Source organism: Schistocerca cancellata, unplaced genomic scaffold (genome assembly GCF_023864275.1).
Source record: "Schistocerca cancellata isolate TAMUIC-IGC-003103 unplaced genomic scaffold, iqSchCanc2.1 HiC_scaffold_1140, whole genome shotgun sequence".
NCBI classification, from domain to species: Eukaryota; Metazoa; Arthropoda; class Insecta; order Orthoptera; family Acrididae; genus Schistocerca; species Schistocerca cancellata.
In genome coordinates, this window is record NW_026047139.1 from 1,395,351 (window position 1) to 1,422,809 (window position 27,459).

Here is a 27,459-nt window from a genome sequence, read left to right on the forward strand (position 1 = left end):
TCTCAATACTGAAGACCACAACAACAACAAGTTTTGATAATATAAAATTAATATTTTAGCATGTAAACAGCATATGACTGGTCATTTTATTCAATGCTCTGCCTGAAAGTTACAAAAAGTAATAGCGCCACACTCGAATTAGGACGGGCGCATCTCTCTGTCGGAGAACTTTGTCTTTTTTGCTCTGTAGTTGCTTTGGCTTTTGAGAGAGAACGCACGCGGTGGGCAACTGTTCACTGAAAGCAGACTCATTGCTATTCGTTTTTGTGTTGCAATCGACAAGTATGCGTTGTTTTAAAGTGGTTTGTGTTCTCAACATTCGATACGAGTATAACTTTTGACGAGTTAGTTACGGGACAGACGAAAGAGTTGCGCGATAGAAGGCGACGGCGTGCTCCTGTTGTAAAAAGCTACCAGCTTGTTCGCGCATGCGCAGTGCGGGTAAGACAGCCAGCCAAGTGGCGGAGGGGTCTGATTGTCGGGTCACGTGCGTGTGCGAATTCGTGGAACGGCGCTGTGTATATGTTGCAGGCATCGTCAGTCGTAAGCTGCGCGTGGTAAGTGCTGCGCTTTGCTTCCTTTTTGTACAGTCTTTGCTTCCAATTCACGAACTATCATGTTACTATGACACTGTGCCCATACAGTATATACAGCTAGGCGACAAGTTTTTTGTGCCAAGGAAAGTACGCCGTTTCGGAAAGTTACTAGAAAACAAGGAAAACATGTTCGCTTTCCTCCTAGTGTGATGCTTAGTTTTTGATGGCGAGATGCTGTTCCTTGATGAGCATCTGCATTTAACATTTGTCATGATGTGCGAAATGTTGCTGTCAAGGCAATAACTGCAAAACCGTAAACACCACTTGGCATCCGGCTGAAGTAATTCTTCGTCGTTTGCAGGAAATGCCAATACGCGGCGGGTGTAATATTACGTTGCGCCACTTCCGATGATTTTCAGTCGTTTCGAACGTTTCTTTTTTTGCTCCCGGAATGATCTGTGAGATCTGCAGACATCGTAGCGGTATCTCTTTAACCGTCCATCGTTTTTGAAACCTTTGTTATTGTCTTTTGCTTCGTAGGCATTAGGTGACGTTAGAGTAATCTGTATCGTAGATTTAGTATGACTGTGTGTTCAAAGTGTGGTGTGAAGAGAAGAAACGTTTTGAAAAAATGATTTACAAAGCCCTTGGCGAGTCTACGTACGATGAAAATGAAGTATTTGGTGACGGCTCGTTTAAAGGTTGTAGTAATTCTAAATTTTTTGAAGATGATTGCTTAACGTATTATTTTCACAGATTGTGTTGTTACGGATTCACCTTCAGGTACGTCAGGAAATCAACGCGAGTGAATGTAATGTTAGACTATTACGATTTGCATCACACTGTATTACACTACGAATGAAAAATTATTTTTGATCTTGTGCTTTGTTTGTTTCTTTAGATTCTGATTGGCTGTAAAAGACAGGTCGCGTGTTTGCTTACACAGTCGAATAACTGAATTGCGTCTCAGTTTATTGGTTCAAATGGCTCTGAGCATTATGGGACTTAACATCTGAGGTCGTCAGTCCCCTAGAACTTAGAACTACTTAAACCTAACTAACCTAAGGACATCACACACATCCATGCCGGAGGCAGGATTCGAACCTGCGATCGTAGCGGTCGCGCGGCTCCAGACTGAAGCGCCTAGAAGCACGCGGCCACTCCGGCCGGCCTCAGTTTTTTCCTGTGATGTTGTACTCTCACCTGAGTAGATTACTCAAGACTTTATACTAGGAACACCAAAATAAGTGTTTAAAGTAGAAAGCCTAATAAACCAAACACGTTTTGAAATTCCAACTACATACTTGTACGCACGAATTAAAACTAAAAAAAAAGTAGCAAATCCATAGGTAATTGCAGCTACGCACGAGACCAGAACCATAAGTACCGTAAGTGTATGGGTTCCCACTTTGTGTGTGCACATCTTTCGACAGCTGTGCTGTCTTGCTTTACTGAATTTGTTTTCTTACTTAAAGTTGTTGATATAAATTAACAGTGAAATGGCAAAGTGTTTGAATAAAATGTGTGTAAATGTACATCTGTCAGTCTCAATGACAACAAATTGCGGGCTAAAGTATAGATTAGGGCCATTAGCAGTAACGGCGGTTCCGATGTACTCTTCATAGGTTGGCGACCCGTCAGTTTCCCGTAGCCAATGGAGTGATGCTTTGGCATAACCAATGAGAGGCGACAACTGACGCAGAGAGTTTCTAGGGCCGAAATTGAAACCACTGTCTTGTTTGCTGTTTTTCGGTGTGTGTTTGGCAAGGATTGCTATAAAGTGGACTGATCCAAGTTATTAAGTTGTGCACAGCAAAGTCGTTCGTTGGTGCATGTCTCGTGGGATAATTGCAGAGACACGAAAACATATCATATGTGGTGTCGACATGACTCTTAAACAGTCAAAGGTTTGTGTGAATGGAATGATCCTGAAGTGGATCTTTTTTTCAAATTCAGTCTTGGGAAAAGGTAGGTGGTTCAGTGTCTATTAATGGTAGCCACATGTTCAATATAATAAGAAACGTTGATGCATTTTTTCAGTGCGCTGGTGCGGATAGACTACCTAGCAACACACAGTAGAGAAATATTTCATTGCTTTCTCGAATATGCCCCGGGTGGCGACGCTGTCTCTGGTTTGCAGATACCAGCACAGTTTAAACAGCTGCGACCCAAATAAGGAGCTATTTAGTTTATAATCCTCCTTTAGTGCAATGTTTCACCTTTTCTTCCGAATACGTTACTTCGAAACGTATTGTGTCGCTACGTAACACAAAGAACTGAGACATCTACTTCTGTTCTCATATCTCATGGCAAGCGCTGACAATATTCTGGGCCTATTCTAGACTTTTACCCACAACCATGTTAGTCCGCCCCTGGTAGCTGAGTGGTCAGCGCGACTGAATGTCACACCTAACGACCCGGGTTCGATTCCCGGCTGGGTCGGAGATTTTCTCCGCTCAGGGGCGGGGTGTTGTGTTGTCCTTTCATCGCCATCGACACGCAAGTAGCCGAAGTGGCGTCAACTTGAAAGACATTCACCAGGCGACAGGAGGTCCTAGCCACACGGCATTTCCATTTCCATAACCATGTTTACTGAACAATGTCGTTTTCCTTTGATAGTAAAGAGCTGCTAATAAACAGCAGAAGGACTGGGCTTCTGCAGAAAAACGTCGTACAACTATCCAACACGTCGCAGTTTTTTTCGCTCCACTTTCAGCCAAATCAGTGAAAGTGGAACGTAGGAAACCTATATGGAATTAATATCTACATTATTTAACATGCGGCCGGCCGAAGTGGCCAAGCGGTTCTAGGCGCTACAGTCTGGAACCGCGCGACCGCTACGGTCACAGGTTCGAATACTGCCTCGGGCATGGATGTGTATGGTGTCCTTAGGTTAGTTAGGTTTAAGTAGTTCTAAGTTCTAGGGGACTGATGACCTCAGAAGTTAAATCCCATAGTGCTCAGCGCCATTTGAACCATTTTTATTTGACATGCGAAATAAGCGATCAGACCTGTAGCTTAAGGGGAGCCCACACAGATGTGATTATAAATCGCCAGAAGCAATAAACCTGCTTCTCAACACAGGACAGACCAACTGCACACGATTGCTAAATCTGAGCCTCAACTCAACAGATTCGCTTTTGAAGCAAAAGTAATTACACTTACAAAATTTTCGTGGATTAGAAAGTCGAGTGATGTATAAGAATGGGCCAGTCATTAGACCCCATAAAAATGTTTTAAGTGTCGAGGAAAACGCCTATGATAATGTTGTTGTTGTTGTGGTCTTCAGTCCAGAGACTGGTTTGATGCAGTTCTCCATGCTACTCTATCCTGTGCAAGCTTCTTCATCTCCCAGTACCTACTGCAGCCTACATCCTTCTGAATCTGCTTAGTGTATTCATCTCTTGGTCTCCCCCTACGATTTTTACCCTCCACGCTGCCCTCCAGTACTAAATTGGTGATCCCTTGATGCCTCAGAACATGTCCTACCAACCGATCCCTTCTTCTGGTCAAGTTGTGCCACAAACTTCTCTTCTCCCCAATCCTATTCATTACTTCCTCATTAGTTATGTGGTCTACCCATCTAATCTTCTGCATTCTTCTATAGTACCACATTTCGAAAACGTCTATTCTGTTCTTGTCCAAACTATTTATCACCCATGTTTCACTTTCATACATGGCTACACTCCATACAACTACTTTCAGAAACGACTTCCTGACACTTAAATCAATACTCGATGTTAATAAATTTCTCTTCTTCAGAAATACTTTCCTTGCCATTGCCAGTCTACATTTTATATCCTCTCTACTTCGACCATCATCAGTTATTTTGCTCCCCAAATAGCAGAACTCATCTACTACTTCAAGTGTCTCATTTTCTAATCTAATTTCCTCATCATTGCCTGATTTAATTAAACTACATTCCATTATCCTCGTTTAGCTTTTGTTGATGTTCATCTTATATTCTCCCTTCAAGACGCGATCCATTCCGTTCAACTGCTCTTCCAAGTCCTTTGCTGTCTCTGACAGAATTACAATGTCATTAGCGAACCTCAAAGTTTTTATTTCTTCTCCATGGATTTTAATACCTACTCCGAATTTTTCTTTTGTTTCCTTTATTGCTTGCTCAATATACAGATTGAATAACATCGCGGAGAGGCTACAACCTGTCTCACTCCCTTCCCAACCATTGCTTCCCTTTCATGTCCGTCGACTCTTATAACTGCCATCTGGTTTCTGTACAAATTGTAAATAGCCTTTCGATAGCCTATGATAATAGCCTATGATAATAAGACGACAAAAAAATAAGAGATTTTCATGCATTAAATATGGGTTAATATTCTCTTGCTGTCAGATGAGTAATCTCCAAATATATACGTATTGGAAAGCTTCGGCTGTTTGTACATGTACTTCACGATAACTGATGTTGCTTAGTAATTTACTAACGGATGGAAGCAAAAACATAATTATTTCGTTAAATAAGTAGAAAATAATTTAAAACAAACGTTATCCTTACGATGCATGTGAATGTCTGCTTGCTCACCGCTTTGAGCGCTAGTTGTATTATTATTTTCAAAAAAGAAAAGTTTTCTCTCTCGTTTTGTGTGGCACACTTTATTGGCAATTGAAAAATAATTTTTGATAAGAGGAAATTAACTGGAGTGTCGTTAATTAAAAGAAGCAGCCAACTAAAAAAAATTAGTTTCAATTACCACACGGCATAGGTAAATTTACCCCCCAAGAGAGAGAAAATTAATAATTCGAGATTTTGTCTAACCTGCTTTGACACCGCCGGAGTGGACTAACCGCTCACGTCGTTTGTTGGCCGTATGCCGATCATTAAAATTACGCATTATGCACGGAAGTGCTGTCCCGAAACTGCGTTTACGGATCGACTTAACAGATCTCAGGGACACACGAATGGCTGCTACAAATTCGGACATCAGTGACGTTCGACAGCGGCCGACATGTCTGCAGTCTTGCAGGTCTCTTAGCTGAAATATAGAAAAGTCTGCAGTAAAGGTTAAAGTTATTTAAACACTGATAAACAATCACATTTATTCACATACTGACATTTCGTTTACATGGGTGAGTACTTTAAACACCTCGAAAATATCTTTCAAGTAGAAGAGCGGAGTCATCAATTTAGAGAGCAGGCCTCAAGGAGAGAGCGAGCTAGACGCTGCATACAAGTAGAGAACTGAAGGCAAATTTACTGTCAATTTTCGTCGGTCTCTTTCTGTTCTGGAAGCCTCTCGCGTGGAAAAATGTTCGAAAGACCACTATACTCTTTCCCGGCGCGGCTAATCTCATAAAACTTGATTGTTGACGCCGCTTGCGCTGCGTCTGATGCATTATTTGCAAATTAAAAAAACACAGTTGCTCTCTTTTGCTAGTTTTAACATCTGTATGCTCTTCCACATTTAACAGAAATTAGTTAGTTTTACATTATAAGACAACTTAAAGACAACACACGGAATTAATACAAAAATACAGAGTTTCTTACGTAGGTTTAAATAAATTATTTTACTTTTTTGACGCTTAAATTTATTTACACGTAAAAAGAAACATTTCATTGCCCCCTTGGATGATACTTTTTAGTTTTATAACATACATTACTGACCGTTAAAACTGCTACATCACGAAGATGACGTGCCACAGACGCGAAATTTAACCAACAGGAAGAAGATGCTGTGATATGCAAATGTTCCAGAGCATTCACACGATGTTGGAGCCGGTGGCGACACCTACAACGTACTGACATGAGGAAAGTTTCCAACCGATTTCTCATACACAAACAGCAGTTGACAGGCGTTGTTTGGTGAAACCTTGTTGTGCTGTCTCGTGTAAGGAGGAGAAATGCGTACCATCACGTTTCCGACTTTGATATAGGTCGGATTGTAGCCTATCGCGATTGCGACTTATCGTATCGCGACATTGCTGCTCGCGTTGGTCGAGATCGAACGACTGTTAGCAAGAGCATGGAATCGGTGGGTTCAGGAGGGTAATACGGAACTCCGTGCTGGATCCCCACGGCCTCGTATCACTAGCAGTCGAGATGACAGGCATCTTATCCGCACGGCTGTAACGGATCGTGCAGCCACGTTATGATCCCTGAGTCAAAAGATGTGGACGTTTGCAAGACAACAACCATCTGCACGAACAGTTTGACGACGTTTGCAGCAGCACGGACTATCAGCTCGGAGACCACGGCTGCGGTTACCCTTGACGCTGCATCACAGACAGGAGCGCCTGCGATGGTGTACTCGACAACGAACCTGGGTGCACGAATAGTGAAACGTCATTTTTTCGGATGGTTCAAATGGCTTTGAGCACTATGAGACTTAACTTGTGAGGTCATCAGTCCCCCAGACCTTAGAACTACTTAAACCTAACTAACCTAAGGACATCACACACATCCATGCTCGAGGCACGATTCGAACCTGCCACCGAAGCGGTCGCGCGGTTCCAGACTGTAGCGCCTAGAACCGCTGGGCCACTCCGGCCGGCTTTTTCGGATGAATCCAGGTTCTGTTTACAGCATCATGATGGTCGCATCCGGTTTGACGACATCGCGGTGAACGCACATTGGAAGCGTCTATTCGTCATCGCCATACTGGTGTATCACCCGGCGTGATGGTATGGGGTGCCATTGGTTACACGTCTCGGTCACCTCTTCTTCGCATTGACGGCACTTTGAACAGTGGATGTTACATTTAAGATGTGTTACGACCCGTGGCTCTATCTTTCATTCGATCCCTGCGAAACCCTACATTTCAGCAGGATAATGCACGACCGCATGTTGCAGGTCCTGTACAGGGCTTTCTGGATGCAGAAAATGTTCGACTGCTGCCCTGGCCAGCACATTCTGCAGATCTCTCACCAATTGAAAACGTCTGGTCAATGGTGGCCGAGCAACTGGCTCGACACAATACGCCAGTCACTACTCTTGATGAACTGTGGTATCGTGTCGAAGCTGCATGGGCAACTGTACCTGTACACGCCATCCGAGCTCTGTTTGACTCAATGCCCAGGCGTATCAAGGCCGTTATTACGGCCAGAGGTGGTTGTTCTGGGTACTGATTTCTCAGGATCTATGCACCCAAATTGCGTGAAAATGTAATCACAAATGGTTCAAATGGCTCTGAGCACTATGCGACTCAACTTCTGAGGTCATCAGTCGCCTAGAACTTAGAACTAAATAAACCTAACTAACCTAAGGACATCACACACATCCATGCCCGAGGCAGGATTCGAACCTGCGACCGTAGCAGTCACGCGGTTCCAGACTGAAGCGCCTAGAACCGCACGGCCACACCGGCCAGCCATGTAATCACATGTCAGTTCTAGTATAATATATGTGTCCAATGAATACCCGTTTATCATCTGCATTTCTTTTGGTGTAGCAATTTTAATGGCCAGTAGTGTAATTACAGTTTTACATTATAAGACAACTTAATGACAATACATGGAATTAATACAAAAATACAGCGTTTCTTACGTAGGTTTACATAAATTATTTTAGTTTTTTGGGCTTAAATTTATTTATACCAAAAAAGAAACATTTCATTGCCCCCTTGGAAGGTACTTTTTAGTTATAAAATGTAGAATTCAGTTGAATCTAGAAGTCGGGTAGCAGGTGAACGTTTACATAATTCTTCCGGGCTATATGGCCGTGGTCCATGGAATTCTTCTATTCCTAACGTTTCGTCCAATACTACGTTGGACATCTTCAGAGGTATGTCTGGTCCTGCTGAGTCCTGCCGACTGACGAGTCAGGCTTTTTTTTTTTTTCTTTCTTTATTGAATTTCAACTCCCCCCGAAGGGGGCGGGCTGGCAGTCGAGTCAGGCGTCGGAGAGCGGCCTAAATACCGAGGAAAGTGGGCGTGGTCTAGCAGAGGGAAAACTAGTCAAAGATAACATGTAACTATCGATAATAGTCCGTCATAGATAAAAATCACTTATCGATTCTGTAACGCCACTGTCCATATCTCGCTTAATTTGAAGGCCTCTTCTTTTTTATTAAAATTATCTTCATGTTTATAAATTTCAATAGCCTCCCTATACAGTCGTGGACAATAGTTCGTGGTAGCACTTAAAACTGTAGTTTCAGAAAACTTAACTACATGGTCACCGGACTGAAGTGCATGTTCAGCAATGGCCGATTTATCTATTTTTCCCAGTCGGCAAAGACTTTTATGCTCCTTTACCCTCGTATTCACGCTTCTTTTCGTAGTACCAATATAGACCTTGCCACAAGTACACGGAATTTTATACACACCGCTAGATGATAATGGTGGCCTTCTATCTTCAACAGAACGAAGTACTTCTCCTATTTTTCTGGTAGGTTTGAATACCGGTTTCACTTTATGTTTCAGGAAAATTTTGCCGATTAGATCTGTAACCTTATTAATGAAAGGTAAAGACACCGTATTCTTCCATTGCTGTGTACCATCCTTCTCCTTTGGCCTGCTGTAATTAGGTCTTAAAACTCTATTAATTTCTTTGTTTGAGTACCCATACTTTTCGAAGGCCTGTTTCAGATGATTCAGTTCCGTATCCAGATGTTCCGGCGTACAAATCCGTTTTGCCCTGTCCACTAAACTTTTGATTACACCTCTTTTTTGTTGTGGGTGATGATTGGAGTTCTTGTGTAAGTATCTATCAGTATATGTGCTCTTCCGAAACACTTTATGTTTTAGACTCCCATCGGTCTGTCTCATGACAAACTTCGTTCAACTGATCGTCAGTTCTGCAAATTACCGTACAAATCATAAAAGTTCCACAATGTTACTTCATCTGTAAACATCTTTTACGAATGAGAAAACACACAGAATGTGTCCTTTTCTGTGCACTTAGCACGTATTTGTCCATGTTTCATCAAAAAAATTCTTTTTTTTTTGGTGTCACTTTTTTGAAGAAAGGCCCATCGGCTTTGCCGATTCGCCGTGTATTTTTGTGTGTGTTTAGATAGTTGTGCTGTGGTGGCACTCTTTATTTGACTTTGGGGGACAGGAATGTTATTGTTTCCGGACTTCGTCCGCCAATCCACCTCCTTGGATCATGGTTTCCTTTTGCTCTTCCGGAGTTGTGTGGTTGGACGTTCTCGTTGTCTTCTTGTTTCTTCCGAGGCGATTTGCCGTTTGGTTGTCGTACTTTGTTTGGTTTTGGGTGCGAGTACTAGTTTATTTTAGTGAGTGGTACCTGAGTCGTGCCTGCCTATCCTTATGAGCTATGATTTTTCTACATACTTGTTTAGAGAGGTGGCTAATTATTCCAATCTTACCTATCCTTATGAGCTATGACCCTATGACTTATCTTAGAAGAAAGATTAAGGAAAGGCAAACCTACGTTTCCAGCATTTGTAGACATAGAGAAAGCTTTTGACAATGTTGATTGGAATACTGTCTTTCAAATTCTGAAGGTGGCAGTGATAAAATACAGGGAGCGAAAGGCTATTTACAATTTGTACAGAAGGCGGATGGCAGTTATAAGAGTTGAGGGGTATGAAAGGGAAGCAGTGGTTGAGAAGGGACAGAGTTGTAGCCTCTCCCCGATGTTACTCAATAGGTGTATTGAGCAAGCAGTAAAGGAAACAAAAGAAAAGTTTGGAATAGGTATTAAAATGCATGGAGAAGAAATAAAAACTTTGAGGTTCGCCGATGACATTGTAATTCTACCAGAGACAGCAAAGGACTTGGAAGAACAGCTGAACGGAATGGACAGTGTCTTGAAAGGAGGGTATAAGATGAACATCAACAAAAGGAAAACGAGGATAATGGAATGTAGTCGAATTAACTCGGGTGATGCTGAGGGAATTAGATTAGGAAATGAGACACTTAAAGTAGTAAAGGAGTTTTGCTATTTCGGGAGCAAAGTAACTGATGATGGTCAAAGTAAAGAGGATATAAAATGTAGCCATGTATGGAAGTCAAACGAGGACAATAAGAGAAGAGAATAGAAGCTTTCATAATGTGGTGCTACTGAAGAATGCTGAAGATTAGATAGGTAGATCACATAACTAATGAGGAGGTATTGAATAGAATTGGGGAGAAGAGGAGCTTCTGGCACAACTTGACTAGGAGAAGGGATCGGTTGGTAGGACATGTTCTGAGACATCAAGGGATCACCAATTTAGTACTGGAGGGCAGCGTGGAGGGTGAAAATCGTAGAGGGAGACCAAGAGATGAATACACGAAGCAGATTCAGAAGGATGTAGGCTGCAGTAGGTACTGGGAGATGAAGAAGCTTGCACAGGATAGAGTAGCATGGAGAGCTGCATCAAACCAGTCTCGGGATGAAGGCAACAACAACAACATGGACCCGTGTTGCTAATTTCCTGACTGTTTCGTCTAACATGTCCATCTCCATGATCTCGTGGAGGTGTCTGGTGTGTGCCTATGGTGGGGCGCTTAGGATCCAGCGCAACACTTTGTTTTGGACGATTTGTAGTTGGTACCTGGTGGTTCTGCTTGCAGTGCCCCACGAAGTGCAGCCATACGTCATCCTCGGCAAGGTTGTAGTTTTGTACAATGTTCGTTTTGTTTCTTGTTTTAGGTTTTTACTTTTGAAAATGGGGAAGAGGGCCTTTGCTAGGTTTTGAGCTTTTTGTTTCCTTTCCTTGGTGTGCCGGTGGTAGAGCAGTTTTCTGTCCATAGCGACGCCTAAATACTTTACTTCATCCCTCCAGGGTAGTTCCTGTGCATTTAGTCTCAGGTTTTCTTCAAGGATGGGTCTTTTTCTCGTAAAGTATACTGCAACTTCTAGATAAGCTCAAGTACTATGGTATGAATGGGACAGTGCTCAAATAGTTTACATCATACCTAACTGGAAGAGTGCAGGAAGCTGAAATAAACAGTTCACATAATATGCAAAAAAACTGGTGATTTCTCAAACTGGGGAACAATCAAGAATGGGATGCCGCAAGGTTCGGTCTTGGGTCCTCTACTGTTCTTAATATATATTAATGACTTGCCATTCTATATTCACGAAGATGCAAAGCTGGTACTTTTTGCCGATGATACAAGTGTAGCTATCACATCCGACAGAAGAATTAACTGGTGAAATTGTAAACGATGTTTTTCAGAAAATCATTAAGTGGTTCTCTGCAAATGGGCTCTCATTGAACTTTGACAAAACACAGTATATACAGTTCCACGCAGTAAATGGAATGACCCCATTAATAAATATAGACTTCGAACAGAAATCGGTTGCTAAGGTAGAATATTCAAAATTTGTAGGTGTATGCATTGATGAGGGGTTGAACTGGAAAAAACACTCTGAAGATCTGCTGAAACTTTTGAGTTCAGCTACTTATGCTATTAGGGTCATTGCAAATTTTGGAGATATACATTTGAGTAAATTAGCTTACCACGCCTATTTTCATTCTCTGCTTTCGTATGGCATCATATTCTGGGGTAACTCATCATTGAGTAAAAGAGTGTTCATTGCACAAAAGCGTGTAACAGAATAATTGCTGGAGCTCATCCAAGATCATCCTGCAGACACTTATTTAAAGAGCTAGAAATCTTCACTGTAGCCTCACAATATATATATTCACTTATGAAATTTGTTATTAACAATCTAAACGAATTCAAAAGTAATAGTATACATGGCTACAACACTAGGAGAAAGGATGATCTTCACTACTCAAGGTTAAATCTAACTTTGGCTCAGAAGGGGGTAAATTATGCTGCCACAAAAGTCTTTGGTCACTTACCTAACAGCATCGAAAGTCTGACAGATATCCATATAGCATTTTAAAGGAAATTAAATGAATTTATTAATGGCAACTCCTTCTACTCATTAGATGAATTTTAGGATATAGTAAGTGGGTAATATCCCAACCTCCACAAAAAAAAAAAAAAATTGTTATTGTAATGTAATATTTTGTCTAACGTAATATCTTGTACAGACACCTTTTATTAACCTGACACGTTCCACATCATTACGAAGTGTCGTATTCATGATCTATGGAACAAGTACTAATCTAATCTAATCTTCCCTGCGTTCAGTTGCATTTTATTTTGGCGACACCGTACTTCCACTAGGGACAGGAGCCGCTGCAGCCTTTTGATGTTGGTGAGGTGTCGTTTGCCGCTTGTGAAAAAGGCCGTATCGTCAGCGAACTGGGCAATGTTTACTCCTGGCTCCACTGGGATATGGTTTGCGTAGACATTAAACGGGGTTGGCGAGAGAACTGATCCTTGGGGAATTCCTGCATTCAGCGGTCGTAAAACGATGGCATTGAGGAAAACATAATGATCCCCATTACAAAGAAGGCAAATGCTACAAGTTGTGAAAATTATGGGACGCTCAGCCTAGTTACTCACGCCTCTAAAATAGTAACCTAAATTATCCTAAAACGCATAGCACAAAAGTCGAAGCTACACTCTCCGAAGACCAGTTTGGATTCCGGAAAGATAGAGGAACCAGAGAAGCAATATTTGCTCTAAAACTAATAATAGAAAAACTACTAGATAAGAACCTGACAACAGCTTTCGTAGGTGTAGAGACAGCCTTTGATAATGTTAAATGGGATAAGATGTTTGAGGTACTCAAAAAAGTAGGAATAGACTATAAAGATAGAAAAATGATATGGAACCTGTACAAAAACGAGACAGCAGTTATCCGTGGACGGACAAAACAAGAAGAGGTGCAGATACGGAAAGGTGTCCGACAAGGTTGCGCACTATCCCCTGTTATCTTTAACCTATACATTGAAGAGGCGCTGAAAAAAGTAAGGGAAAATTCACAGACAGGTGTAGTAATTCATGGCCAACAAATAGATATGATAAGATATGCCGTTGATATAGCTGTCCTGACTGAAAGTAAAGAAGATCTTGTAGTCCTACTGAATAGAATGGATAAAGTTATGGGGGAGGAATGTTGTTGTTGTGGTCTTCAGTTCTGAGACTGGTTTGATGCAGCACTCCATGCTACTCTATCCTGTGCAAGCCTCTTCATCTCCCAGTACTTACTGCAGCCTACATCCTTCTGAATCTGCTTAGTGTATTCATCTCTTCGTCTCCCTCTACGATTTTTACCCTCCATGCTGCCCTCCAGTACTAAATTGGTGATCCCTTGATGCCTCAGAACATGTCCTACCAACCGGTCCCTTCTAGTCAAGTTGTGCCACAAACTCCTCTTCTCCGCAATTCTATTCAGTACCTCCTCATTAGATATGTGATCTACCCATCTAATCTTCAGCATTCTTCTGTAGCACCACATTTCGAAAGCGTCTATTCTCTTCTTGTCTAAACTGTTTATCTCCATGTTTCACTTCCATACATGGCTACACTCCATACAAATACTTTCAGAAACGTCTTCCTGACACTTAAATCAATAGTCGATGTTAACAAATTTCTCTTCTTCAGAAACGCTTTCCTTGCCATTGCCAGTCTACATTTTGGATCCTCTCTACTTCGACTATCATCAATTATTTTGCTCCCCAAATAGCAAAACTCCTTTACTACTTTAAGTGTCTCATTTCCTAATCTAATTCCCGCAGCGTCACCCGACTTGGTTCGACTACATTCCATTATCCTCGTTTTGCTTTTGTTGATGTTCATCTTATACCCTCCTTTCAAGACACTGTCCATTCTGTTCAACTCCTCTTCCGAGTCCTTTGCTGTCTCTGTCAGAATTACAATGTCATCGGCGAACCTCAAAGTTTTTATTTCTTCTCCATGGATTTTAATACCTACTCCGAACTTTTCTTTCGTTTCCGTTACTGCTTGCTCCATATACAGATTGAATAGCATCGGGGAGAGGCTACAATCCTGTCTCACTCTCTTCCAAACCACTGCTTCCCTTTCATGTCCCTCGACTCTTATAACTGCCATTTGGTTTCTGTAAAAATTGTAAGTAGCCCTTCGCTCCCTGTATTTTACCCCTGCAACCTTCAGAATCTGAAGGAGAGTATTCCAGTCAACATTGTCAAAAGCTTTCTCTAAGTCTACAAATGCTAGAAGTGTAGGTTTGCCTTTCCTTAATCTTTCTTCTGAGATAAGTCGTAGGGTCAGTATTGCCTCACGTGTTCCAACATTTCTACGTAATCCAAACTGATCTTCCCCGAGGTCGGCTTCTACCTGTTTTTCCATTCGTCTGTAAGGAATTCGCGTTAGTATTTTGCAGCTGTGACTTATTAAACTGATAGTTCGGTAATTTTTACATCTGTCAACACCTGCTTTCTTTGGGATTGGAATTATTATATTCTTCTTGAAATATGAGGTAATTTCGCCTGTCTCATACATCTTGCTCACCAGATGGTAGAGTTTTGTCAGGACTGGCTCTCCCAAGGCTGTCAGTAGTTCTAATGGAATGGTGTCTACTCCCGGGGCCTTGTTTCGACTTAGGTCTCTCAGTGCTCTGTCAAACTCTTCACGTAGTATCATATCTCCCATTTCATCTTCATCTACCTCCTCTCCCATTTCCATAATATTGTCCTCAAGAACATCGCCCCTGTATAGACCCTCTATATACCCCTTCACCTTTCTGCTTTCCCTTATAATATGAGAATAAATAAAGCAAAAACAAAAGTAATGGCACGCGACAAAAAAGATCAAGTGAAAGTCCAAGTTCATGTAGGCAATGAACTGCTTGAACAAGTTGATAAATTTACTTATCTGGCCAGTAGTATTACCAGGAATTGTAGGAACAAGGCAGAAGTGAGAAGTAGAATTGTTCAAGCAAAGGCTGCTTTTAACAAGAAGAAAAACATCTTAACATCTAAGAGCATCATCCTTGAAATCAGGAAAAGATTGTTGAATTCATATGTGTGGAGTGTGGCATGGTAAGGGTGTGAAACATGGACTTTCGGGACAGAGGAAAACCAGAAGCTAAATTCTTTTGAAATGTGGTGCTATAGATGCGTGCTCAAAATAAAATGTATCGACAAGGTCACAAACGAAGTGGTTCTGGAAAGAGCAGGTGAGAAGCTTCTGGAGTTTCATTGTTTAAAGAAGAGTGCATTTTACAGGCCATGTATACTCCTGGAAATGGAAAAAAGAACACATTGACACCGGTGTGTCAGACCCACCATACTTGCTCCGGACACTGCGAGAGGGCTGTACAAGCAATGATCACACGCACGGCACAGCGGACACACCAGGAACCGCGGTGTTGGCCGTCGAATGGCGCTAGCTGCGCAGCATTTGTGCACCGCCGCCGTCAGTGTCAGCCAGTTTGCCGTGGCATACGGAGCTCCATCGCAGTCTTTAACACTGGTAGCATGCCGCGACAGCGTGGACGTGAACCGTATGTGCAGTTGACGGACTTTGAGCGAGGGCGTATAGTGGGCATGCGGGAGGCCGGGTGGACGTACCGCCGAATTGCTCAATACGTGGGGCGTGAGGTCTCCACAGTACATCGATGTTGTCGCCAGTGGTCGGCGGAAGGTGCACGTGCCCGTCGACCTGGGACCGGACCGCAGCGACGCACGGATGCACGCCAAGACCGTAGGATCCTACGCAGTGCCGTAGGGGACCGCACCGCCACTTCCCAGCAAATTAGGGACACTGTTGCTCCTGGGGTATCGGCGAGGACCATTCGCAACCGTCTCCATGAAGCTGGGCTACGGTCCCGCACACCGTTAGGCCGTCTTCCGCTCACGCTCCAACATCGTGCAGCCCGCCTCCAGTGGTGTCGCGACAGGCGTGAATGGAGGGACGAATGGAGACGTGTCGTCTTCAGCGATGAGAGTCGCTTCTGCCTCGGTGCCAATGATGGTCGTATGCGTGTTTGGCGCCGTGCAGGTGAGCGCCACAATCAGGACTGCATACGACCGAGGCACATAGGGCCAACACCCGGCATCATGGTGTGGGGAGCGATCTCCTACACTGGCCGTACACCAATGGTGATCTTCGAGGGGACACTGAATAGTGCACGGTACATCCAAACCGTCATCGAACCCATCGTTCTACCATTCCTAGACCGGCAAGGGAACTTGCTGTTCCAACAGGACAATGCACGTCCGCATGTATCCCGTGCCACCCAACGTGCTCTAGAAGGTGTAAGTCAACTACCCTGGCCAGCAAGATCTCCGGATCTGTCCGCCATTGAGCATGTTTGGGACTGGATGAAGCGTCGTCTCACGCGGTCTGCACGTCCAGCACGAACGCTGGTCCAACTGAGGCGCCAGGTGGAAATGGCATGGCAAGCCGTTCCACAGGAGTACATCCAGCATCTCTACGATCGTCTCCATGGGAGAATAGCAGCCTGCATTGCTGCGAAAGGTGGATATACACTGTACTAGTGCCGACATTGTGCATGCTCTGTTGCCTGTGTCTATGTGCCTGTGGTTCTGTCAGTGTGATGATGTGATGTATCTGACCCCAGGAATGTGTCAATAAAGTTTCCCCTTCCTGGGACAATGAATTCACGGTGTTCTTATGAGTGTACAAAGACATAAAGGACTCCTCAACACAATCATAGAGGGATATGTCGAGGGAAAAAGAGGAAGAGGAAGACCACGACTGAGGTACGTCGATCAAATCGTGAAAGATGTGGGATGTAACACCTATAAAGAAATGAAGAGAAAAGCTGAAAGACGCACAGAATGGAGACAAGCTGTCATTGTAGCTGTTGCAAACCAGTCCGTGGATTGACCACTACAGAGGAAGGAAGAAGAAAAGCGGTCGTATGGATGATTGTTTGCCGTCAATGTCGACTACGAAGAGTCTGTTGGTCAGTTAGCTGTCTATAATTTTGATGTAGGTGGCTGGGATGGTTGTCTGTCTTAAGAGTTTCCATATTAGGTTCTGATGCCACACTTAGTCAAACGCTTTTCCCCAGTCAAGGAAGATGGCGGCTGTTGAATTTTCGTAGTTGATATTTTGGGAGACGTGTTCAGTTAGCCGGAGTACTTGGAGCTCGGCGGAAACTTTTCTTTGGAAGCCAAACTGTTCTACCCGGATGGTGTTATCTTCAGTGAGGGCTTTTTGTATACGGTTTAGCATAACCCTCTCAGGAATTTTCCCCATAGTTTGTAGGAGGCTTGTTGGTCTATTGTTGGCTAGGGTTTTTGCCTGCTTTCGGAATTATGAGTTCCGCTTCCTTCCACGCTATTGGGAAGTAATCAGTAGCGGCGCGGGGAGCAAGGTCACAGCTCGCCTCATGTCGCGCGTCCTGCTGCCGGCCTGTGGAACTATGCGGGCAGGCACGCTCCGCGTACGTGATTTTACAGTTGCATTGCTGCGCGGATGCACATACTGCCAAACCACGCGAAGCTTCTTGCGTTCACGAAATGCATAAAACACGGCAGAATCAGTCCTTTATATATCACTTCACACTGTAGTATCCTGGGAAAAAGGTTCTGATCAGCATTTTTGTTGTGTGATAAGTATCCCTCTAGCATTAATGTAAATTGTCACTGTTTATTCACTAGAGCCTTAACAATTCACACAGCTGAAGTGTGTCACGCTGTTATGAAACGGTTCCCGGTTTGAATAACCACAACAAACGTGTCTCAACAGTGTTACTTAATTAGAGCTTTTATACGGGTATTTTTAAGCAGGCATATTATTAGACGTCTCTGCTGACACATTTTATTCATCGCACTCTAAAGTCGCATTGTGTGCGATTGCACTGTTGGTGTGTTGTCGATGACACACCGTCCCAGCACTGTCTTTAGCGAAATTAATTGCAGTTTGTGCCTTAAATGTAGCATGTCACTATGGTGCACTTCACTATATTGCTCAGTGTGTGTGTAAAAGTGTATCAGTCATTGGAGTAGGCCACAACAAAAGGCTGAAAACGTTGGTTCATCTCCCGTCGACTGCTACACATCGTCCACAAACGGTAAGTCGAACCTGGCCGTTGTTAATTATCTCTTTCGCGTAATTATAAGTTGTTGTTGTTGTTGTTGTTGTGGTCTTCAGTCCTGAGACTGGTTTGATGCAGCTCTCCATGCTACTCTACCCTGTGCAAGCTTCATCTCCCAGTACCTACTGCAACCTACAGCCTTCTGAATCTGCTTACTGCATTCATCTCTTGGTCTCCCTCTACGATTTTCACCCTTCATGCTGCCCTCCAATACTAAATTGGTGATCCCTTGATGCCTCAGAACATGTCCTACCAACCGATCCCTTCTTGTCAGGTTGTGCCACAAACTCCTCTTCTCCCCAATCCTATTCAGCAACTCCTCATTAGTTATGTGATCTACCCATCTAATCTTCAGCATTCTTCTGTAGCACCACATTTCGAAAGTTTCTATTTTCTTCTTGTCCAAACTATTTATCGTCCATGTTTCACTTCCATACATGGCTACACTCCATACAAATACTTTCAGAAACGACTTCCTGGCACTTAAATCTATACTCGATGTTAACAAATTTCTCTTCTTCAGAAACGCTTTCCTTGCCATTGTCAGTCTACATTTTATATCCTCTCTATTTCTTAAACACTTAAAAGTACACATTTCGCACTCTCTTGGGTCTCCCATGTTCGCCTAATAGTCCACTTATCCTTGTGGCACTATTTGCGACACATGTAAACAGTCAGTTTTGCAAATTTACATCTTATTTACAAGTGAGTCCCTGCTACCTGAATACCGGAAATCGATATACTAAATACCTAACTATTTACTTAATATACACTTATTAAACACGTTTACATTGAAACCATGCCTGCATAGAAATATGATGTCGCTGTAGAATTTTCTCCAGCAGTCAGGTTCAACATTCCTACTGTGTGGCTCATGTGTGCAAGATCATCGTCAACGCATATGAGGCCACGACCGTTCCATGTTGCCCAGTACAGGTCACATTCCTATTCACACCAAAGGGAAAACAACCGCAGAGGACAAAGCACGAGAGATAAAAAAAAAAGAAAATGAAAAAAGCAGATGAAGCCAAAGCCCGAAATTCGTGGTCGTGAAATTAAACCTGCCTCAAAAACCGTGTGTCAAGTCTGTGTTTCGCCTAGCATAATCGGTTCATCTCATGTAGGGGCGGATCCAAGGGTGGGGGTGGGGGGGCAGGGCAATGGGGGCAATTGCCCCCCCCCCCCCCCCCCTGGCGCTTGACCGATCTTTTTTTCCGACTGCTTTACGGGCTGATTACGTCGGCCTATCTAGTGTGTTTTACTTGAAGTCGAAGATGTAAACAATGGCACGCAGTTTGATGTAACAATTCAAAAAGACACCTTGAAGCCTCTTCCATTTAGCGAATAAACTACAGAAGAAACAACTATACTTGCGAATAAAATGATAATATTCGCTGAGGCATGAGCGATGTGTGTCCCTTTTTTTAGCACTTTCCCTCAGTGCGTATGTAAGATTTTGTTTCTAGTGGCAATTTACAAAGAGATGGTGTTGATAATTAGGCAATGAGCACTGAAGGAATACTTGAAAATATCCTCATTAGTTGCAAATAGTGAGAACCTTAAGACAGTCCCTTTTATTCTGCAATTGCACGTTTCGATCTGGATGAACGCTCCTCCCCCATTTTGGCTTTCTTCTCACTTTTGATGCGGAATGTGAACAAACATTAATTAGCCAAATGTGATAATGTACACGAAAATAACGTCTGTGGATTCATTCACAGTCCATTGTCTCATTTTATTTTTTATTTTGTCCAGTAAGAATAAAAATATTACGGTCAGCAGATTCAAACAGATACTGAAATCTAGAAAACTTAGATTCATTTCTCTTTCTCCAGAGTGCAGAGGACAACTCTGCCAAAGACTGAGGAAGATGCGTCTTCCTCATCAATATAATTTATTCTGAGGTGCTAAGCGTGTGCTTCCGCCGCAGTCTGAGAAAAGCATGAATTTCATAACAGTGTTAGAACGTAGAGCTGTGGCCTTGTTCTAAACTGTTTGCTTATTTCGGAAGTCAAATCTTCGAGAAACGAACTGGTGTTTGCAAATAGCCAAGGAAACTGCCGGAGTAGAAGGAAGAATCTGCTCTCGAGCTTGCTAAACTGTCATAACTGCATTTAAAGAAAAAATGAGCTCCTGTTGCTAGTTCATGAATTTTTATTGTTTACGTCCTGTTTCCGAATCCTATAATGCCATCATTCCCCACCTGCTTTCCTCCCACATGATTTTATTGATAATATATATTTCGCCACCACTTCATAAGTATTTCACAGGACTCTGAAAACCCAGTGGTGTTCGGTCGCTGTAGCGGAACAGTTTTGGCGCTGTCATGAGACGGGCGTACGCGAAGTCTGTGTTCGTGACCCCCCTTGGGTATCTGAGTTAGTGATGTATTTAGATTAAGCTAGAGTAAGATTAGGAACTGAGACACTTAAAGTGGTAAAGGAGTTTTGCTATTTGGGGAGCAAAATAACTGATGATGGTCGAAGTAGAGAGGATATAAAATGTAGGCTGGCAATGGCAAGGAAAGCGTTTCTGAAGAAGAGAAATTTGATAACATCGAGTATAGATTTAAGTGTCAGGAAGTCATTTCTGAAAGTATTTGTATGGAGTGTAGCCATGTATGGAAGTGAAACATGGACAGTAAATAGTTTGGACAAGAAGAGAATAGAAGCTTTTGAAATGTGGTGCTACAGAAGAATGCTGAAGATTAGATGGGTAGATCACATAACTAATGAGGAAGTATTGAATAGGATTGGGGAGAAGAGAAGTTTGTGGCACAACTTGACCAGAAGAAGGGATCGGTTGGTAGGACATGTTCTGAGGCATCAAGGGATCACCAATTTAGTATTGGAAGGCAGCGTGGAGGGTAAAAATCGCAGGGGGAGACCAAGAGATGAATATACTAAGCAGATTCAGAAGGATGTAGGTTGTAGTAGGTACTGCGAGATGAAGAAGCTTGCACAGGATAGAGTAGCATGGAGAGCTGCATCAAACCAGTCTCAGGACTGAAGACAACAACAACAACAACAGAGTAAGTTAGCACTAAGCTGTCTCAAATGACACATTGTCAACAGGGCGTAAAACAACGTAAAAAAAACGTAGGCTTAGCATTTTTTGCTTCTCAATTTCAGTGAAACACGATGGTGATAATGTAAGTCACCACTAGAAGCGTGATTTGACAGAAAAAAAACATCATATATTAGAAACTACTGCGAACCGCTGAAGTCAAGAAGGTTGTGTTGAGGTGCGGCTTGACTGTTAAGAAACAGACAGCTTGCGAACACTTTGGGTGGCAACCGGCATCGAGCTCAATATCCCTCGCATACCTCGCCACGGTCGACGCCAAGTTTATCGTGACAACCCTCAAACAAATTCGGCAGAAGAATATTACAGAGTAACAGTCTATGCTCCCCTACTGGACTTCATTATAACTGATTTACGAGAGAGATCCCTCACCAACTGCTTCGGTTCGTTGCTTGACGTGTACAAAGGCATTGCTTCTCTTATGTTACGGGATGAAATGATGTTGTGGCGAGAGGAATGGAATCAAGAAAAGAAACTACAAAAAGAGCTTCCAACCATCGCCCTTGATGTATTGGCTAGATGTGATAAGGATGCATATCCTATAATACGTAAGCTTTTATTGGTCCTGGCAACGCTTCCAGTGACAACGGCATCTGCTGAAAGATCGTTTTCGTCGTTGCGGCGCCTGAAAACTTATTTAAGAACATCGATGAATGAAAGCCGCCTCCTTCGTCTTGCACTTATGTATATTCATTACCAGATTCCTGTAGATGTAGAAAAAGTAATTACAAGATTTTAAAAAAGTGGGCGTAGAAGGAGATTAGAATTTAATATTTAAGAGCAGTATTTTGAATATACATATTTAATATTAAATTTAATTTTATTTATATTTTTGCATTTTTATTTTATTTCTTATTTTTTTACAAGAAGAAAGAAAGAAATTTCTTATTATTAAAATTTACATTCATGAGGAAAAACAGCTCATTATGAGCATAAAATGACGTAATTAACAATATAAGATGATTTCCTGAACACAGTCAAATACCCTATTATAACTTTTCGCAGTCGTATCGTCATTGCTGCGAATTCGATGGCAACATTCTGTCAAATGAAAGAAATTGGTGAACTAATTTCGAAGATCTAAGAATGGAAACAAATGAACATTAGCATTTTTATAGATTATTTTACATTAGCAGACAAACACAGAGTTTTTCAAGTGCACGTGTCGTATTTGAAGAATATTTTTTAGGTGATGCAGTAAGTTATTTCATTACACACTTAACATACAGCGATACACAATTAAACTAAAAACAGAATTATATATGAAAACAAAGATGATGTGACTTACCAAACGAAAGCGCTGGCAGGTCGATAGACACACAAACATACACACAAAATTCAAGCTTTCGCAACCAACGGTTGCTTCATCAGGAAAGAGGGAAGGAGAGGGAAAGACGAAAGGATGTGGGTTTTAAGGGAGAGGGTAAGGAGTCATTCCAATCCCGGGAGCGGAAAGACTTACCTTAGGGGGGAAAAAAGGACAGGTATACACTCGCACACACACCCATATCCAACCGCACATACACTTTCCGGGACTGGATCAGACTCTGAATGTGGCTCTCTGGCAGGGATACGACTTACTCAAATCCTGCCATGAAATGAGATCCATCCTTCACGAAATCCTCCCCACTCCACCAAGAGTGTCTTTCCGCCGTCAACCTAACCTTCGTAACCTCTTAGTTCGTCGCTATGAAATCCCCAAACCACCTTCCCTACCCTCTGGCTCCTACCCTTGTAACCACCCCCAGTGTGATACCTGTCCCATGCACCCTCCCACCACCACCTACTCCAGTCCTGTAACCCGGAAGGTGTACACGATCAAAGGCAGAGCCACGTGTGAAAGCACCCACTTGATTTACCAACTGACATGCCTACACTGTGAAGCCTTCTATGTGGGAATGACCAGCAACAAACTGTCCATTCGCATGAATGGACACAGGCAGACAGTGTTTGTTGGTAATGTGGGTCACTCTGTGGCTAAACATGCCTCGGTGCACGGCCAGCACATCTTGGCGCACTGTTACACCGCCCGGGTTATCTGGATACTGCCCACTAACACCAACCTGTCAGAAGTCCGGAGATGGGAACTTGCCCTTCAGTATATCCTCTCTTCTCGTTATCCGCCAAGCCTCAACTTCCGCTAATTTCAAGTTGCCGCCGCTCATACCTCACCTGTCATTCAACAACATCTTTGCCTCTGTACTTCTGCCTCGACTGACATCTCTGCCGAAACTCTTTGCCTTTACAAATGTCTGCTTGTGTCTGTGTATGTGCGGATGGATATGTGTGTGTGTGCGAGTGTATACCTGTCCTTTTTTTCCCCCAAAGGTAAGTCTTTCCGCTCCCGGGATTGGAATGACTCCTTACCCTCTCCCTTAAAACCCAAATCCTTTCGTCTTTCCCTCTCCATCCCTCTTTCCTGATGAAGCAACCGTTGGTTGCGAAAGCTTGAATTTTGTGTGTATGTTTGTGTGTCTATCGACATGCCAGCGCTTTCGTTTGGTAAGTCACATCATCTTTGTTTTTAGATATTTTTTTCCCACGTGGAATGTTTCCCTCTGATATATATATATATATATATATATATATATATATGTGTGTGTGTGTGTGTGTGTGTGTGTGTGTGTGTGTGTACGAGGGCAGTTCAATAAGTAATGCAACACATTTTTTTTCTGAAACAGCGGTTGTTTTATTCAGCATTGAAATACACCAGGTTATTCCCCAATCTTTTAGCTACACAACACTATTTTTCAACGTAATCTCCATTCAATGCTACGGCCTTAAGCCACCTTGAAATGAGGGCCTGTATGCCTGCACGGTACCATTCCACTGGTCGATGTCGGAGCCAACTCCATTGATTGCCGTTTTGTTTCAGGTTCGAAGTGATGAACCCATGTTTCATCGCCTGTAACAATCTTTGACAAGAAATTGTCACCCTCAGCCACATGACGAGCAAGCAATTCCGCACAGATGGTTCTCCTTTGCTCTTTATGGTGTTCGGTTAGACAACGAGGGACCCAGCGGGAACAAACCTTTGAATATCCCAACTGGCGAACAATTGTGACAGCACTACCAACAGAGATGTCAAGTTGAGCACTGAGTTGTTTGATGGTGATCCGTCAATCATCTCGAACGAGTGTGTTCGCACGCTCCGCCATTGCAGGAGTCACAGCTGTGCACGGCCGGCCCGCACGCGGGAGATCAGACAGTCTTGCTTGACCTTGCGGCGATGATGACACACGCTTTGCCCAACTACTCACCGTGCTTTTGTCCACTGCCAGATCACCGTAGACATTCTGCAAGCGCCTACGAATATCTGAGATGCCCTGGTTTTCCGCCAAAAGAAACTCGATCACTGCCCGTTGTTTGCAACGCACATCCGTTACAGACGCCATTTTAACAGCTCCGTACAGCGCTGCCACCTGTCGGAAGTCAATGAAACTATACGAGACGAAGCGGGAATGTTTGAAAATATTCCACAAGAAATTTCCGGTTTTTTCAACCAAAATTGGCCGAGAAAAAAAATGTGTTGCATTACTTATTGAACTGCCCTCGTATATATATATATATATATATATATATATATATATATATATATATATGTGTGTGTGTGTGTGTGTGTGTGTGTGTGTGTGTTTGTGCGTGTGTGTGCGCGCGCGTTTATAGAGTATTAATGGTTTTATTTGGAATTAATTTTTTGGCAGGCAGGTACCAAAGAATTTTCTCCCCCCCCCCCCCCCCCCCCCCCACCCGATCGAGATCCTGGATCCGCCCCTGCTTATACGCATGTATTACGAAAATAAGTACGGGACGTCTGACGAGAGAGGGTCTCGGACACTCATTTGCCGGCAGTCGCCCGAGTTAAACATAAACAACATTGCCATCTGGTTAACTTAAGGAGGGTAGGACGTCAAACGGGCCGACTTGGAGCAGCAGAGGCACCACGGCACATTTTAATTCCCAGTGTCTATATTTTTACAAATAAATTCATGAAACTTTGTCAGCATGACCAGGAAGGATTTAGGTCGGCTCTGAGCACTATGGGACTTAACATAAGGATTTAGGTTTCACACTCATAGCAGTCGAAGTTCAAAAATATAACAAAGTAAATTTTTTTTACATGTGGAATTTCTTCATTTATTCACTTACACTACTGGACATTAAAACGGCTACACCACGAAGATGACGTGCTACAGACGCGAATGCTTTTCAGAGCATTCGCACAAGGTTGGCGCCGGTGGCGACAACTACAACGTGCTGACATGAGGAAAGTTTCCAACCGATTTCTCATACACAAACAGCAGTTGACCGGCGTTGCCTGGTGAAACGTTGTTGTGATGCCTCGTGTAAGGAGGAGAAATGCGTACCATCACGTTTCCGACTTTGATAAAGGTCGGATTGTAGCCTATCACGATTGCGGTTTATCGTATCGCGACACTGCTGCTTGCGTTGGTCGAGATCCAATGACTGTTAGCAGAATATGGAATCGGTGGGTTCAGGAGGGTAGTACAGAACGCCGTGCTGGATCCCAACGGCCTCGTATCACTAGCAGTCGAGATGACAGGCATCTTATCCGCACGGCTGTAACGGTTCGTGCAGCCACGTCTCGATCCCTGATTCAACAGATGGGGACGTTTGCAAGACAACAACCATCTGCACGAACAGTTCGACGACATTTGCAGCAGCACGGACTATCAGCTCGGAGACCGTGGCTGCGGTTACCCTTGACGCTGCATCAAAGACAGGAGCGCCTGCGATGGTGTACTCAACGACGAACCTGGGTGCACGAATGGCAAAATGTCATTTTTCCGGATGAGTCCGGGTTCTATTTACAGCATCATGATGGTCGCATCCGTGTTTGGCGACATTGCGGTGAACGCACATTGGAAGCGAGTTTTCGTCACCGCCATACTGGCGTTATCTCCCGGCGTGATGGTATAGGTTGCCATTGGTTACACGTCTCGGTCACCTCGTGTTCGCTGACGGCACTTTGAACAGTGGACGTTACATTTCAGATGTGTTATGACCCGTGACTCTACCCTTGATTCGTCCCCTGCGGAACCCTACATTTCAGCAGGATAATGCACGACCGCATGTTGCAGGTCCTGTACGGCCGTTTCTGGATACAGAAAATGTTCGACTGCTACCGTGGCCAGCACATTCTCCAGATCTCTCACCAGTTGAAAACGTCTGGTCAATGGTGGCCGAACAACTGGCTCGTCACAATACGCCAGTCACTACTCTTGATGAAATGTGGTATCGTGTTGAAGCTGCATGGGCAGCTGTACCTGTACACGCCATCCAAGCTCTGTATGACTCAATGCCCAGGCGTATCAAGCCCGTTATTACGGCCAGAGGTGGTTGTTTCAAATGGCCCTGACCACTATGGGACTTAACATCTGAGGTCATCAGTCCCCTAGAGCTTAGAACTACTTAAACCTAACTAACCTAAGGACATCACACAATTCCATGCCCGAGGCAGGATTCGAACCTGCGACCGTACCGGACGTGCGGTTCCAAACTGAAGCGCCTAGAACCGCTCGGCCACTGCGGCCGGCAGAGGTAGTTGTTCTGGGTACTGATTTTTCAGGATCTATGCACCCAAATTGCGTGAAATGTACTCACGTGTCAGTTCTAGTATAATATATTTGTCCAATGAATACCCCTTTATCATCTGCATTTGTTCTTGGAGTAGCAATTTTAATGGTCAGTAGTGTACTATTGACTGCATTTGTTCATATAGGTACCCTTTTCTTCATAAGTAAGAGGGATTCTTCGACGAATTTTTCCCAGCATACAAACCATGCTTACATGTGTATGAAACACAAGAATTTATTTAATTTATGGAAAAATGAATGAGCTGCTTTAAACTTCGTGTTTAGAAAAAACTCAAATTTTATAGTTAACTATCTCAATTTTTATTAAGTTTTTAATACATTTGGGAAATTCTAGAGTTTTGCTTTAAGGACTTTGTGTTTAATAATCAGTGAAAAATTCATCGAAGGATCTCTCTTA

At 43.2% G+C, this 27,459-nt stretch overlaps 1 protein-coding gene across 1 annotated transcript in view; it reads left to right on the forward strand.

The window, feature by feature from the left end:
* The first annotated feature begins 542 nt into the window (after positions 1-542).
* Positions 543-27,459, forward strand: part of LOC126159412 (uncharacterized) — a 160,948-nt gene continuing 134,031 nt past the window's right edge. The window contains exon 1 of the mRNA XM_049916521.1: positions 543-557. The gene's annotated coding sequence lies outside the window, so the exon portion shown is untranslated. The remainder of the gene's footprint in view (positions 558-27,459) is intronic.